At 31.8% G+C, this 15,819-nt stretch overlaps 1 pseudogene; it reads left to right on the forward strand.

The window, feature by feature from the left end:
* LOC149579742 (alpha-bisabolene synthase-like) overlaps positions 1-12,068 on the forward strand; it is a 29,417-nt pseudogene extending 17,349 nt beyond the window's left edge.
* Positions 12,069-15,819: the final 3,751 nt, after the last annotated feature.

Consider the following 15,819-nt stretch of genomic DNA (forward strand, 5'->3'; position numbering starts at 1 on the left):
TTAGTTCACATTTGCATTCGCATATAATATATATCACATATATATCACACATATCATACTTTGCATACTTTCTTTCACTTGCTCATTCCCATACTCACAAACTTACACTTTATCTTCACAAATGAAGGTCTTTACTTACATAAAACATATTAATAAATTCTTTCTTAGTTAGCTCACAAATCATTTTTAGAGTCGACTCATCAAGAATTAATAATCAAAACAATTATTGAAGTCGATTAACTTATTCTACTAACATGCTATGTTATACACTATGAAATCACTACATCATTGTTTCCTTCATAACTTGATCTCAATAGCTTATACAGACATGAACACTAGTATGCATCATTAGAATTTTTTCATGCATCTCTAGTTTACTATGCAAGAGAATATTCCACTACTGATAAGTCTTGACATACTACTATAACACTATCTAATACTTAGACAATTTTCCTTCACAAACAAATATGATTGAATTGCAAAATAAATATTGCCATAAATGACAACCATATATCTCACCTTACTTGATTGATTGGACATATCGGAAACATCAGTAATGTCTATGATTTTTCTTCAACTACCATCTTAACTCAGTGATCCCAGTGCATCTGAATGTCCTAGTTCTATGCATACAAAGCATCTTGATATATTTCTTCACTAGATGTCCTAGTTCTATGCATACAAAGCATCTCTTTTTAGGGTCTCTCTTCTACATGTAAGTTCTTTTGCAATTTTCTCCAATATGCCCATGCTCACCACAATAGTGAAATCTACACCATGTGTTATAATCCCAACCAAAGATAGCTTTGATAATTTTCTCTACTAGGTTCCATTTCTTGGTCTTGCAATCTAAAGATTTGTGTCCTTGTTTGTTACAATTGAAACAGTTTCCTCAAAACTTGGTTTTCTTTATGCATTCACTAGCTCTATGTCCATGGTTGTTACAACTATAATATTTTTCACTAAATTTTGATTTACCATTGCTTCAACACTTGTTTAATGTATGCCAGATTTTAATGCAATGATTACATGTAAGCCTTTTGTTCTTCTAAGCTCCTCGCTGAGATTATTCACTTTCATTTATATAGCTTAATTTTTCTTTTCCTTTGTGTCTAAAATTGATTTTGATCATTTAATTGATTCATGCTTTCTTGATATTTCATCATCCTTTCATTGGTTTCCTTTCCATGCTGAGATGATTCTACAATCTTTCATTGTTTGTCCTTAAGTTGATAAGATCTTTATTTCCATAATTGAGTTGACTTATCATAACTTCTTGTTGAAGAGATAGGTGTTGAATTTCATTATCCTTTTCTTCTATCCTTTTAGTTAGCAATATTTTCTCATTTATTGATGTGTCTTTTTTCTCAATGTTTTCACACATTCTGATTGAATAAATTTCTTGCTCTCTTTTCAATTTTCTAACTTCTTCATGTAGAGTGAGATTTTTCTCTAGTAGATCTTTGATTGCTTCATCAACTTCATCTAAACTTCTATCTTGGAAAATGTATTCAACTCTTTCTTCTGTGTATAAATTTTCATTCATTTGTAATACTAGTTATTTCCTTCTTTGCAAAGATTTTGAGAGTTGCTCCTTAATTTTCTTGAATTGATCCAAGGCCAATTCTAGATCCAACTTTACATTTTCAATAGATTTGTCCAATTTATACACTTCCATTGCCTCTGATCTTTTTTGAAGCTACTAAAATTCTAAAGTGAGAACCAAATTCTCTAATAACAATTGTTGGAAATATAAGGTAGGCTAGGTGACTGAGACGGGGCATGAATTAGGAATGGATTTTTTTTTTTACTTAATTGACCAATTAATCCTCTTTAAGCTAATCTAATCTAATTGCATGCATGAAATACTAAAAACAATAAAACATTCATAATACTTGACACAATATTTGGTAACCTAGAAACCTTCCAAATAGAAGGAAAAATTGAGGTGGGGATGATACCCACAGGCTTTATGATTGTTGTGTAAAGTTTCTTTGTTAAGGCTTACAATTGATAACTTTTGGTGATCTTCCCAATTAGGAGCAATAAGGAATATTAGGTCCACCTTGTGAAAGGATTTATACAATACAATGAAGTATTCAATTTCTTATTATGTACTATTATAATTTATTCTCTACAAGGGAAAAGTTCAAGGTGTGCTCCCTTGCTATTGATTTCTTCTCTACAAGAGAGAAGTTCAAGGTGTGATCCCTTCCTAATGAATTCTTCTCTATGAGGGATACATTCAAGTTGCAATCCCTTGCTAATGAGTTCTCTAAGATGGAGAAGTTTGAGGTGCAATCCCTTGTTAATGGGTTCATTCTTAGAGGGAGAAGTTCTTAGTGTGGTCCCTTACTCCACCTTCTAAGAGTAGCTATGGTGGTTCCACACTCTAGGAGTAGCCATGTTGCAAGTCATGTAACTCCATGAATTAGTTTTCTTTTATTTCACCCTTTAGGACTAGCCATGGTGAATATCATGTTGAGATGATAATTTTCTATTGAGAAATTTTTTTATGAGATTTTGTCACTAATTTGTTGTTTTTTTCCCTATGTTTTTCATTAGAGATAGAAAAGTATGAATATTCTCTCTCTTTCTAAGGAGTGTTGATGTTTTATAGTCTTGTAAGACAGTACCTACCTAGGATTCACATGTCCTGGTTTTCTTGAGATCCATTTGTTCTTCTTTATATGAAGACATGTGTCCTAAAAGGATGCAAATGTTTAAAAATATGAAAATACATGAACACAAAAAATACATGTGTTTAGAAATATTAATTTATATGCTTCATGTAAATAAGCATGCATTTCAAATTATAAAGGATCTCGTATTTTGAAACTAAAGAGACTTTTGATTATGATATGAAGAGTCTTTCAATTCATGATATATATGTTTTCTTTATGTAACGAGTGTATAATTCAATTAGAATTATTGTATTTAGACCTCTATTATTTCATAAAAGAGGTATATTTTTGTGTGCTTGGGTATTTCTTCTTTGAGTTGGAGAATTCTCTCAAGATAAGTTATTGTGTCTTAGTATGTTAGTGATCTTTATTTGAATGTTTATTATTGTTTATCTTTATCTATTGAAAAAAAATCGACAAGTATGTGATGTACTTTTAACATGATAGTAAGTTAAAATAAAAGAAGAAAATTTGTGTTTCTTTCCATAAATTGCAAAATTGTCCTATTTGGAAGTGAAAAAAAAAATATTTGGGAAGCTTTTTTGGACCTTGAACATTGTAGTCATTTTTCTCTATGTATTTGAATGATTTATGCTGATCCATTTTACTGTCACTTTAAACAAAACAAGAAACAATGAAATTATAATTATCTAAAAAAAATTGACAAGAAAGGTATAATGTGTGCTATAGCAAAGATAGCATTGATGAAGTGAGACTAATTTATTAATCATTGCATGCATTATCAAATTAAATAAATAAATTGAGCACCATTCTACTTCAAATTTTATCACAAAAGTGAGATTAATTTATTAATTACTACATGATTTTCAAATTACTTAAATAATTTCATCACCATTAGAATTCAAATTTTCTAAGATGGTTCTCTACTAGACTTAGGTTAGAGCAATTCTTTCACAAGATTCTTATCTTTTAATGAGGAATGTGTAGCTGTCCACAAATTTAAATTAGGACATATTGCTAACTCAGTATTGCAAATAATCCTTGATTGTCCCTTTTACTTCTAGGAAAAGAGCTCAAATTCTAAAAATTATGTTTTGAAAATAAAAATAAATGTTAACATTCTTAGAAAGCATAAGGAAGTTGAATCAAGAAAGAAATGATCATATATGAAGTAAAAATGTAATGTGACTAATTTTAGTAGACTTGAGTATTACAAGACCACTATAATAAGACATTTCTACCCTTATTTCCCTCTTAAAGTTTCTCTTTCTAAAAGCTCTTTGGGCATACTCTACAAAGACTTGAATAGAACACAAGACAAGACTACTACAATATTAGCCTCGTGGTTGTCATCTTATTATATTTCACAATCTTATTCAATCATTTTGGGTAGTAGATTAGCATAATTTTTTCAATATTATACATAGTTTTTGTGTTCAACTAAACCATTTTTTCCCTCGTGAAGTTTCTCTTTCAAAAAGCTCTTTCAGCATACTCTACAAAGTGCTAAATAGTCCACAAGAAAATACTACTACAATTAGATAATTTTAGACCTCCCTAGTTCACTGAATTAATCTATTACACTATTTATAACATGTACTTGGAAAAGACTAGATTTGTTAGGATTGACTCTTTGTTTTTATTCATTTTATGAAAACAAGTCCGAGCAATGGAAAAAATCTATCATGATTGGAGCAAATTGGGATTTATTGCTTTGAAAATTTAAAGAATATTAAGTCCTAAACAACAATCATTATCCTATTTGTACAACATTGCAAAGGTTTACAAAGGATAATAGTAGTCGATCATCTTACAAAGCCTAGGTGGATAACTATACAAGGTAACAAGAGGATTTGGAGGCATAAAATTTGTTTGCAAGATGAGACTACTTATTAAATTTACTGATCTTGATGGAAACATTGCTCTTCTTTAGGTTTCTTTAATAATTGATATTGCTTTCCTTTCTAATTTGATAGATCATTCCTACAAAATCAACATGTGGTGCCTACACTTGGCAAGAACTATGTTGTCTTACAGCTCCTATTTTTATGGCTAATGTATTTTTTTATATAAGGAACCATCTTAAGTATGATGGTAGATGGCTAACTTTTTGTACTAACTAAATTTCTTTTAGGATGCCATATGAGGTTTGTTAAAATATTTTGGAAGCAACAATATTGGATTTGAAAATACTACAAGCCCAACATCAAATTGAGCTCAAAATCGTATCCAAGTAAGTGATATGTTTACATATGAAAATTCACTTTGTCTTTATTAAAAATACTTTTTATAAAAAATAATTTCTTATGCCAATGTTAGATTGCTGGTAATATTAATTATATTGGAACATGTATGGTGTGATACAAATATGTAGATGGTGGAACGAAGCAAGTGTAAACAAACTTTATTTTTTTCGACATCGACCTGTGGAATTTTACTTTGCATATTCATGCAGATTGCACGAATTTGAATTTTCTTGCACATTAATTGGATATGTCAAATTGGGTGTCATGATTACCATGGTTGATGATATTTTTGACAGTTATGGAACTATTGATCACCTCATACCTTTTAAGACAGCCTTGATCAAGTAATTCTAGCAGTTTACATTTATATTTCTATTTATGATTGCAATGCCTTGCAATGAATTATCAATATTATTTAAAATAATCATAATTTATTATTAACAAATGAATTACTTTACTCTTGAATTTTGTGTTCCTTAGCTCGGATATGTCTATGGTGGATGGTCTTCCCCAATCAAGTAATTCTAGCAGTTTACATTTATATTTCTATTTATGATTGCAATGCCTTGCAACAAATTATCAATATTATTTAAAATAATCATAATTTGTTATTAACAAATGAATTACTTTACTCTTGAATTTTGTGTTTGTGTTCCTTAGCTCGGATATGTCTATGGTGGATGGTCTTCCCCAATATATGCAAATTACTTGGTCATTTTTCCATGAAATATACATGGAATTAGCTAATGAAGCAGAGAAAATCCATGGTCCGCATGCATGGAAGTGGATAGAAGAACATGTATGTCACTAGTCAAATTCATCTATCAAACTATGTGTCTATTTAAATTATGTATAAATCTTATATTTCACATTTCATGCTTTTTCTATTGCAGTGGACAAAGCTTTTTGTGTTAGTGTGTCGAAATTCTGAATGGAATGTGAAAGACTATCTACCCACTTTGGATCAATTTTTAAAGAATGCGCTTAACGCTTCTTTGACACCTATGGTCACACTATTTCCAATGATTTTAATTGACACGGTTCTTCCTGATGATATTCTACAAATGGTTGGTAAGTTTGAATATGATGTATCAAATGTTGTTCGACTAAAAGATGATATCAAAAACTCTCAGGTATCTATCGACCAAACTTGCCTAAAACTATCTATTTATTATCCATAAATTACATACTTTTAAATAAAAGATAGTTGGTATTATTTTCCTTAATGAGCATGGTTTCTAATTGCTGAGAAACATGTGTCTCAACCTTGCAATCCTTTCTTGGAAAATTCCAGAATTTGTTTGTGGAAGTTTTCCACTTGTTTATGCATTGGAAAATGGTTAGTGAGTTGTTAAAATGAGTCTTGTCCATAGTAGAATATAGGTAGGTAATTCTTAGAGCTTTGATGACTCATTTTGTGACTTTTATGGGGGTCTAGACTAAGGGATAAAATTGTGGACGGGATTACTATTTTTAACTTGGTTGTTTTTCCATATTGGAAATGTAAATGTCAAAAATGGGTAACATGTGGCATGGTAGTTTTGCTCATGGTTTTGTAAAACCATAAGTGGTTTCTAGGTTGTAAAATCACTATATAAGGAGGGCTTGGGTAGGTGTTTGTGTAATTGAGTTTAGTTTGCAAGACTGGTGCTAGAAGGAGTCTCTCTGAGTTCAAGTTGTGGTGATGTGCTCCTATAAGAACTTGCATTGCAAGTGTATTGTAATCATCTTGGTTTGATAATACATTGTGCGAGTTTTAGAGGGTGGGGTTTTTCTCCTGGAAGGGTTTCCCCACGGTAATCATTGTGTTGTGTGTTCTTTGTTATTTTGATTATGTTATTATGCATTTCTTGAGATCTTTGCAATAGTTACTTTTATTTGCATAATCATCCTCTAAAAGATTAGTGTAGGAAGCAATTCCATGCACCTTTGCTTCCTTTGAAGTGGTATCAAAGCTTGGCCAATTTTGGTTCTATTTGTTGGGTACAGGTTTTTTTAAGCTAATCAAGGTTTGAGTGGGAGCTTGTGTAGAGCATTTCATTTTTGTGTCACAGGATTAAAAGATGAAAAGCATGTTAGGGAGAATTGATGTTGAACAGTGTTTTGGCACAAATTTTGAGATGTGGAAGCTGAAGATGAAAGATTTGTTGAATGATCGGGATCTATGGGATGCGATTGATGAGAAAAAGTTGAGGCCCACAGATCTAACATTAGCTGCACAATATGATGTGAATGATAGAAAAGCTAAAGGTCTCATCAGATTGTGTCTAGCAGACTTGATTCTGATTAATGTCCATGAAGAACCTACCACGAAGAAGCTTTGGAAAAAGCTTAGTGAGATCTATCAAGAGAAATCACTTGTGACTAAGATTTTCTTGAGGAAGAAGTTGTATTACTTGAGAATGGAAGAAGGTGGAAAAATTTCTAAGCATCTAGAAAGGTTTAATATGTTGGTGACTCAGTTGACCTCAGTAGGGGTGCCAATAGATGAAAAAAAAGGTGTCAAATCTTGTTATCTTCATTGCCATACTCATGGGATAGTCTTGTGATGGCTATAGGGAGCACTTCAGTTGTCTTGAAGATGGAGGACATTGTTGGTTCTCTACTTTTTGAGGAGATGAGAAGGAAGGTCTCTCTGAATGCCAAAGCAGCTTTGAGTGTTCACGAAAAGCCAAAAGAAAGAGGCAAGAATGAAAAGCGGCATGGCCATTCTAAGTCCAAAAATAAGGGGAGATCAAAAGGACTACAAAGAGGAGAAGAAAAAGAAGAAGAAGAAGAAGCAAGATACTAATTCTGAGTCCAAGAAGGAAGATGGAGATGCTTTTATTGCAGCCTTCGCCACTCATGCAGGTGAAAATGCATGGTTAATAGATTCAGGTGCATCTTTCCACATGACTCCTAATAGGAACTAGTTTAGTAAGTACGAAAATTTTGATGGTGGTAAGGTGTATTTGGGTGATAATTTAGTACTTGATATTGTTGGTCGTGGAAGTATTCGTGTGAAATTTTTTGATGGTAGAATTAGAAGATTTGATGGTTTCTTGCATATCCCTAGACTAGCAAGGAATTTATTATCTGTTAGTAAGCTAATAGATGCAGGTGTGCATGTACAATTTTCTGAAGCAGGTGTAAAAATGGTGAGCGGTGCTATGGTAATAGCAAGAGGAAGTAGATTGGGTACATTGTACCAACTTGATGCATGCACAGTCAAGTGCAATAGTAATTCTGATAAGATTGTGAAAAAGACTACTCAGTTGGAGAAGGAGAGAGTTTCTCTTTCAATAGATGGTTGTGATTTTTGGGTACCCAAGGGTGCTCTGTCTACTAAATCAAAGTTTCCTGCAAAAAAGACTATGTTATGGTACCAGAGACTTGGCCACATAGGTGAGAAGGGCCTACGGACCTTGAAAAATAAAAACCTTGTTGATGGGTTGAATGATTGCAATCTTGAGTTTGATTTTTGTGAGCATTGTATCAATGGTAAACAAAACAACATTTAGTTTTACTCAAGTTCTCATAAGTCTTCATGTATTTTGGATCTAATTCATTCAGATATATTTGGTCCAGTTGATGTTCCTTCTATTGGTAGATAAGTTTATTATGTTTCTTTCATTGATGATTTTAGTAGAAGAACATGTGTTTATTTCCTTGGGAGTAAACCTAAAGTTTTAAGTTGTTTCAAAGAGTTTAAAGCAATGGTTGAATTACAAACTGGAAAGAAAATAAAATGCTTGAGAACTGATAATGGTGGGGAATTTTGCTCCAATATTTTTGACACATTTTGTAAAGATTGTGGTATTAAAAGAGAGAAGACAACTCCATATTTTCCACAGCAAAATGGAGTTGCATAAAGAATGAACAAGACCTTGACGGAGAAGGCTAGGAGTATGCTGAGTGGTGCTAGACTAGAACAAAAGTTCTGGGCTGAAGTTGTAGCCACTACCTGCTACCTGATAAATAGGTCTCCTACATCAGCTCTTGTTGATAAGATGCCAATAGAAGCATGGTCTAGCCACAAGCCTTCACTTAGACATCTGAGAGTGTTTGGTTGTGAGACATATACTCATGTGCCAAAGGAGAAGTGAAAAAAATTGGACAACAAAGCTATCAAATGTATCTTCATCTGATATAGTTATGGTGTGAAAGGATACAAGCTTTGGGATCCTATTGCACAAAAGGTATTTTATTCAAGAAGTGTTATTTTTAGAGAAACTAAGACTTCTTCTATTATAGTGTAGCCAGAACAAATTAAAGAAAAGAAAGATGTTATTCAACTTCCTTCTACACCTGAGAAAGTTGAATCAAGGCCCTTAGAAAGAAAAGATGTTGAAGAGAGCTCTACGAGTTCTGAATCATCAAAGGAAGAGGGAGAACCTAATCACGAACCTAAACCTCCTAAACCTGAACTACATCTTGTTCAAAGATCTACTAGACAAAGGAAACCACTTGAAAGGTATGGGTATTCCCCTGATGATTGGAGGTGCATATTTGCATTGAATGCTAACATTGATGAACTGAGATTTGTAGAAGAGGCTCTCGGTATGAATGATTCAGAGTCATAGAAAATAGCGATGGATGAAGAAATGGCAGCTCTTAAGAGGAATCAAATGTGGGACCTTGTACCATTGCCTGAAGGACGAAAGCCTGTTGGTTGTAAATGGGTGTTCAAAAGGAAGATGGGTTCAGATGGAACCATTGAGAATTATAAAGCACATTTGGTTGCAAAAGATTACTCTCATGTTAAGGGAGTAGATTATGGTGAGATTTTTTCTCCAATAACCAAAATGACATTCATTAGATTTTTTCTTTCTATTGTAGCAGCTTATGACCTATAGATCAAGAAAATGGATGTGATAACTACTTTCCTTCATGGAGATTTGGAGGAAGAAATTTACATGTCATAGCTAGAGCACTATGTCATGAAAGGTAAAATTCATTTGGTCTGTAAATTGAAGAAATCCTTGTATGGTTTAAAATAGAGTCCTAGGATGTGGTACCAGAAGTTTGATACATATGTGTTGAGTTTGGGATTTGTGCGATCTAAATCTAATCATTGTATATATTTCAAATTTGATGATGATGGTTTCCCGGTTATTGCCTTGTATGTTGATGATATTTTTTTTATTGGCAAAGGAAAAGGTTTGATTGTAGAGTTAAAATCTCAACTCTCAATAAAGGTTGAAATGAAAGATCTTGGTGTAGCTAGGCACAGTCTGGGAATGGAGATTATAAGAGATAGATGGAAAAGAAAGCTTTGGCTAGGAAAAAGTAAGTATGTTGGTACTATTTTGAAAAGATTCAATATGCAAGATTCAAGACCATTGAGTGTTCCGGTTACTATGGGAACAAAGATTTCTAGCTCACAGTGTCCTACATCCCCATTGGAGATGGAAGAGATGATTCGAGTACCATATTAGAGTGTTGTTGGAAGTTTGACATATGCTATGGTGTGTAAAAGACTAGACATTTCCCAAGTAGTGGGAGTACTTTCCCGTTATATGTCTAATCTAGGAAGAACACATTGGGATGCAGTAAAAAGAGTTTTTAGATAGTTGTGGGATACCTCAAAGTAATCAATATGTTTTCATGGAACATGAATTGAGCATTCCTTGGCTATTCGAGGCTATGTGGATTCAAAATAGGCTAGTGATGTTGATAGAAGAAGATCCACCAGTGCATATGTGTTTACATTATTTGGTGGTGCAATCAGTTGGATGAGTAAGCGACAGGCTGTGGTTGCTTTTTCCACTATTGAGGCAGAGTATGTGGCAGCTAATCATGCCTACAAAGAAGCCATCTAGCTAAAGAGATTGTGTTCAGATATAGAGTTCAAGCAGGGTGTAGTGACAATTTATAGTGATAGCCAGAGTGCAATCTGCCTAGTGAAGAACCCAACTATTCATGCGAGGACCAAGCACATTGATGTACAATATCATTTTGTGAGAGATATGGTCGAGGATGGCAAGGTGAAGCTGGAAAAGGTAGAGACCTTGGTGAATGTTGCTGATGCATTAACTAAGCCCGTGAGCACAAAGAAATTCATATGGTGTTTAGAGTCTATGGGCCTCTTGGCCCCTAGCAATTAAGTCTATGATATTTCGTATCCCCTGACTCTTGCAAGGTGTTTGACAAGTGCAAGAATGTTGAGAAACCTGTGTCTCAACCTTGCAATCCTTTCTTCAAAAATTCCAAAAATTTTTTGTGGAAGTTTTCCACTTGTTTATGCATTGGAAAATGGTTAGTGAGTTGTTAAAATGAGTCTTGTCCATAGTAGAATATAGGTAGGTCATTTTTAGAGCCTTGATGACTCATTTTTTGACTTTTATGGGGGTCTAGAGTAAAAGACAAAATTGTGGACAGGATTACTATTTTTAACCTGGTTGATTTTCCATATTGGAAATGTAAATGTCAAAAATGGGTAACATGTGGCATGGTAGTTTTGCTCATGGTTTTGTTAAACCATAAGTGGTTTCCATGTTGTAAAATCACTATAAAAGGAAAGCTTGGGGAGGTGTTTGTGTAATTGAGTTTAGTTTGCAAGACTGGTGCTAGAAGGAGTCTCTCTGAGTTCAAGTTGTGGTGATGCACTCCTATAAGAACTTGCATTGCAAGTATATTGTAATCATCTTGGTTTGATAATATATTGTGCAAGTTTTAGAGGGTGGGGTTTTTCTCCCGGAAGGGTTTCCCCACGATAATCATTGTGTTGTGTGTTCTTTTTTATTTTGATTATGTTATTATGCATTTCTTGAGATCTTTGCAATACTTACTTTGATTTGCATAATCGTCCTCTCAAAGATTAGCGTAGGAAGCAATTCCACACAACTTTGCTTCCTTTCACTAATATCTCTTGAAGGAAGATAAAGATCGAGGACAAAATGTTTCTTGGCTAGATTGTTATGTAGCAGATAACCTTGGAAATACAATGGAGCAAGCTTTAGATAATGCAAACGTTACCATTCAGCTACACACGGAAGAATTAACTAGAGATTTCTTGTGTTATGAGAAAGATATACCAAAATGTTGTAAAAGAGTGTATTTTGATTGTATGTATAGATGGGTAGGTTTTTTGTGCAGGGATATTGATGGATTTTCACATCCATCCAAGGGTAAGGATGACATAATAAAAATAATGATCAATCCTATAGCTCATATCCTTGATAAAGTGTCTAAGTAAAAAGTAAATAAGGGCTGCTATATGCATTTTTATTTTTGAGATCCTAATAAGTTGACAAAAAGAAATATTTTTGAAAGTTTAAAATAAGCTAGGAGAATCCTCAAATATATAAAGTCGAAGCAAATTCAGCATATATTGATGCACCCAATATTTAGATGCTTTTGTTTTCACCTATAGAAATGCATGCATAAAAGATAAATTTATATCAGCTAGATAGTTTCTAAATTAATGGATGTTTTCTCATAGTTTCTAAATTGTATCAATAATATTTTGATAGATTTAAAAGAGTTTCATGTATACTCTAAAAAGAAATATTTTGTTTAATTTGATTAATTATAATTCTACTTGATGTAAATAAATGAAATGATATTTTTTGAAATATAAAGAAAACATACTTTTCAAGAAAAATATAACACACTCTAGTAGTCAAATATGTGCTAAAACTTCTAATAAAAAAATTAATAGTTACCAAAATTTATTTTAGATTCCTTATATTTAAGAATATATAATGGAAAATGGAATAAAGTAAAAAAAAAGAACAAGCACAAAATAATATAATGATAGTAGAAAACCACAAATGGATCCTTAGGGCACTATAAAAAATGATTTTTTGTTATGGTAAATTATAGGGAGGTTGATGTAGAGTAAATATTGTGAATGACTTCCTTTTCACGTATTTAGATTAGTTTTTGAGAGGTTTTCTATTATTGTTTTGAAGAATTTATATTATGGAGAATGGCGGCTTTTGCATGAATCTCAAGATCAATTTGGAGAGATTAGTTGTTGATGCATGTGTTTGGTCAATGTACTTGTACCTGTTAGAAGTTCAATCGATATGCAACTTTATTTATAAGTGTGAATGGTGGAGCCAATTACTACTCTTTTTTAGATCAATGAAATATTTGGTGCATGTCACTAGAAAAAATTAAATAATCAAAATATCTCTAAGATTGAAAATTGGTCCTATTGCAGTTAGTATGTAGCTTTTGTTATAGTAAAACCACTATTACGTAGGTTGCTCTTCAATATTTTCTATAGATATTTTCTAATCAAATTTATGAAATTATCATTTTATTTATAAGTAGGAGATATTTTCTATAGTAATTCAAATTTTGATATTGCTATTAGGATCTAACTTTATAGTATTTGAGTCAAATTCATTGACCCATATTTTATGAGTAGTGGTTTAAAAAAACCCATCTTTCATGAGAATAAATAGAAAACTTAGTACACATTGGATCTGGGTGATGCTCATAGAGGTGAAGCAAGAGACTTTTGAGGAGGTCACCCATCCTACTACTACTCTAGCTCAAGCGGGCTTAACTACGGAGTGACCTCTACAGATGTGGGAGTGCTTCATGTCTATGAGCATCACCTAGATACAATGAGTGCTAAGTGTTCCATTCATTTCCATATAAGATGGTTTTGTGTAAAATAGTACTCCTAAAATCCAAAAATCCAAAGTTTTAAAAACATGAAGAGAAAAACAAACTACATCCAAAAAAGGGCACGTTTAACAATTATCAAATACATCTTTTTAATATTTATTTATAATTAATAGGTAATAAAAATATGTTACATTTAAATTAATTAATAAAAATATAACATTTATAATTACATTTTTAAATTTTAACTATTTTATTTTAAATGAACTATTGTCATTATTATTCCATATATTCCATTAATTAATATTTTAATTTAGATAAGTTAACAAATATTTAAACACATTCATTATATTTTCATCAAGAAGTTAAAACTATAAATTATTTCAGAAAATTTAATATATCTTCATTTAATTTTTCACATCATCATACTTTTATGATAGAAAAGAAAATCATTTTTTTATTAGAAAACATTTATTTTTATATTGTAACTATTATAGTAATTATTATAAATTACATTATATATATAGAACATAATAAACCACTTCATTAAAAAAATTTTAATGTAATATAAAAGAATCAAATATAATTTATATAAACTTTGACTCTTTTAAATAATTAAGTTAATATGATGATTTCACATATTTAAATTTAAAAATAAAATAATAATAATTAATATCAAATTATATAACATTTTTTATTTCAATATTCTATGAACATTAATATGTAATTTTAATTGTTTTCATGTTAATATTTAAAAAAAGAATTAATATTAACCAATTCTATCAACTTTTTGGCGTGAGCTTTGTTGCTTTGAAAACTTGTTTAAAAACTAGTTCTTCAATAATCTTAGTGATACAATTACAACACAACATTCTAATGGTTAACTAAATACTTTTTATTGTAATTTTTCCCTAATCCAACTTTCTCATATATCAAGTTAAAAGTGAGATAGAATCTCTCTAAATCCAAATTCGTTCATAAATAAGTTTAGATATTCTAGAATAATATTTCAAGTTGAAACATAAAATTGCAAAAAAAAAATTATTTTATCATAAAAATAAATTTAGAATTTTATCAATTAAAGATAAATATATTATAATTTATATATCACATATCAAGACATGGTGATTATAAATAGATTAAATCTAATTAATCTAGAATAATAATTAAAATCAAAACATTAAATTATTAAATTTCAATTCATAAAATATCTTTTTCTTAGATCATCTTTCAAATGCACATGAATTGTCCTAGGGGTTTTGGTTTTCATTGTACTGTAAGTTACCTCTTGTGTCTATCCCCTATCATATTGCATTTATTGTAGGATTTTTAGGTTATATAATTTCTTTAGCCTCCTTTAGCCTATTTTTTGGTAATGGTGTTAAAGTTGTTGCTTTGGATGCTCATGGCATCGCCTCATAATAAACATCCTTGCAAGTTCATCCCAAAGGTTTTTCATAAGGTGTATCTCTTGATGTTTTGCTCCATGTTGAAGATTTTCATAAAGCTTGTGATATGTTTAAAATTTGTACTTTGATAGGTTATTTTTTAGGAAGGATCCCGCATGAATGCATGTAATAGGAATGGGTTTGGAAAGCCTGGCCATTTCATGGAATTCACCTTGAGGTCATCCGAAGCCTCACTAAGGGATATTTCCTATTTCTCTTTTTCAATCCCTTGTATGTGGATGTCATTCTTGGTAATGAACATGGCCTATTTTTTTTCCTTGTTGCTTTTCCATGTTTGTCTTGAGACTTTACAATCTTTGATGAATAAAAGCTTCATCTCCTTGTCCAGGTTAAATTTTTTGGTTTTCCCTTGCCCTGTTGGTGGTTAGTCTTGAACTTGACCACTTTTAACACTCATGCCCAAAGAAGAGTTTTCTTTAAGGTTTAACTTTTACATGACCTCAAGAAAAATATCAAGATTTAGGTGGGTAACAAGAATTTCCCTTAGAAGGTTTTGTATATTAGCTTGCCCAAGACTTATTACTATTTTCAATAAGAAGGCAAAAAGATCAAGGGTTCTATGATGGTCACCCCTCAAACTATACCACCTACCAAGGACATCAAGGATGCTAGTTCTCAGCCAATTGATGCAGCAAAAAATGAAGAATGAATAAATCTCATTTGCAAAGGAAAGAAACCCCCAGTTCCCAAGTTAAGCATGGTTTTGGTGCTTCTAGACCATTGCAGACTATTGCTTCTCATCCTACACAAGATTTCATTTCTCAACCAATAGTTATTTCAAACCCTAATCAATATGAGACCTTTTTTGGACATAGTGCAACCCCTACTAGAGGGATAAATAATTTTCCTTCATATTTGTGGTCTTCTTTGGTGATTACACCTCAAGAAGCTTTAGCT

Source organism: Cupressus sempervirens, chromosome 1 (assembly GCF_028749045.1).
Source record: "Cupressus sempervirens isolate cs-2001-9-10 chromosome 1, ASM2874904v1, whole genome shotgun sequence".
Lineage (NCBI taxonomy): Eukaryota > Viridiplantae > Streptophyta > Pinopsida > Cupressales > Cupressaceae > Cupressus > Cupressus sempervirens.